Here is a 2,204-nt window from a genome sequence, read left to right as displayed (position 1 = left end):
AACATGTTAGTGGTGCAAATAGTACAATCAAGTACACTATTACTATGTCATTAATAGCACTTTTTTCCACATAAAAAATATAGCACTTCAAGTACTTTATGCTAAAAGTATACTTACTGTTAAATTGTGAATTTTGGAACACATTTAAACGCATATGAATGAATAATCCAATCATGTGCAATTAGTGCATTTATAGGTAATACATTTCTACTGAATTTTTCATGAAAATCCAAACAGAACTTAGTGATATATATTAGTATATATAAAAATCCACAAGAATTTTCTGTAAAGCAATTGTAGCACACTTGTAAGCAATGCAGTTATAAACCACTTCTGGTATTTTATCTGACTACACTAAAGTTTATTGTTATTAGTGTATTTATATTAAGCGTACTTAAGTAGCACAGTTGAGAAAATGTACTTATAACTATTACATTACTAACATTTTTCAAATAAAATCAATTTAATTTAAATTTAGGATAGCTATATAAAAGTGTTCTAACATTGAACTAATTTTTAAATCATTCAAAGCACACTTTTAAGAGATATACTAATAAAAGTTAAATGTATTAATTTTTATTTTATTATTATTAGTTATTGCTTCCATTGTCCTCATTTGTAAGTCGTCTGCTAAATGACTAAATGTAATGTAATGTAAAAGTCCTCTAAAAGTCATATTTTTGTGGTAGTATACTTTATTTCAATGCACTAAAAATCAATTTAAATATCAGTGGTATTTAGTATACTTTTGCAATTGCACTGAAGTATTACGGAAGTAGAAATATACTTTTAATTATTGAACTTATAGTGTATAACTTTTTCAGTTTTATTTAGCACAAAAAAATAAGAATGTACTACAAATGTACTGGCTTGTATTTAAGTATTTTTAGTGCATTCAAGTACACTTTATTTTTACCTGGGGCACCTCGTGGTTTTTCCAGGACCTTTACTGTCACTGTTCCTCAGCGGTGGAATGATCTTCCCAGATTCATGATGAACTAAACGACACGAGATAGAAGAACAAGTGACTCTAAAACAGGTGAACATGGCTCCGAGTGTTTTCTAAGGTGAAAACATTAAACCATTCAAATTCGGTTTTGTATGATAAGCTATAGAGGCGAGTAGCTCTTTGTATGGAAGCCAGTTACTGCCACTGAATTTTTAAAATAAAAGGTAACTGCGACTTTTTATCTCACAATTTTGTTTTCTATTTTTTCTTGCAGTTCATTCAGGTAATTCTAGTATTTTTAGTGCATTCAAGTACACTTTATTTTTACCTGGGGCACCTCGTGGTTTTTCCAGGACCTTTACTGTCACTGTTCCTCAGCGGTGGAATGATCTTCCCAGATTCATGATGAACTAAACGACACGAGATAGAAGAACAAGTGACTCTAAAACAGGTGAACATGGCTCCGAGTGTTTTCTAAGGTGAAAACATTAAACCATTCAAATTCGGTTTTGTATGATAAGCTATAGAGGCGAGTAGCTCTTTGTATGGAAGCCAGTTACTGCCACTGAATTTTTAAAATAAAAGGTAACTGCGACTTTTTATCTCACAATTTTGTTTTCTATTTTTTCTTGCAGTTGCAAGTTTGTATCAGGTAATTCTGAGAAAAAAAAATTGCAATTTGCAATTCTGGCTTTTTTCTCAGAATTGTGAGATTTAAACACGCAATTGCAAGTTATAATGTCCAGTTCTGAGGGGAAAAAAAGACTGATATGCTCTCAGAATTGCGAATTTATATCTCGCAGTTCTGACTTTATAATTGGGAGTTTATATTACGAAATTCTGAGAAAAAAAGTCAGAATTGTCAGTTTATATCTCGCAATTTTGACTTAATTTCTTACAATTGAGAGTTTATATCTCGCAATTCTGACTTTATATCAAGCAATTCTGAGAAAAAAGTTTAATGCGCATGGTGGAATTTATTTGGTAAATGTGTCTCCATCGTACTTTAAGCACATTTTTTCTTATCGGATGAATAATATATTATACGTTTTTTTATGCGCATTTTCACAATTTATGCGCATCTTGGCGTTTCCATTCAGCATTTTTTTAATGCGATATTCCAAAATATGCCTAAAAATAGGTGGATGGAAACACAGCTAGTGTTATTATTTTTACACAGGAAGCATAAGAACACATCTCTCTGTGTGTGTGTGTGTGTGTGTGTGTGTGTGAGTGTGTGTGTGTGTGTGTGTGT

The sequence above is a fragment of the Sinocyclocheilus rhinocerous genome, unplaced genomic scaffold (genome assembly GCF_001515625.1).
Source record: "Sinocyclocheilus rhinocerous isolate Xijiao unplaced genomic scaffold, SAMN03320098_v1.1 scaffold4740, whole genome shotgun sequence".
Taxonomy (NCBI): domain Eukaryota; kingdom Metazoa; phylum Chordata; class Actinopteri; order Cypriniformes; family Cyprinidae; genus Sinocyclocheilus; species Sinocyclocheilus rhinocerous.
The sequence above is the reverse complement of the archived record's forward strand: the minus strand, read 5'-3'. Positions refer to the sequence as shown.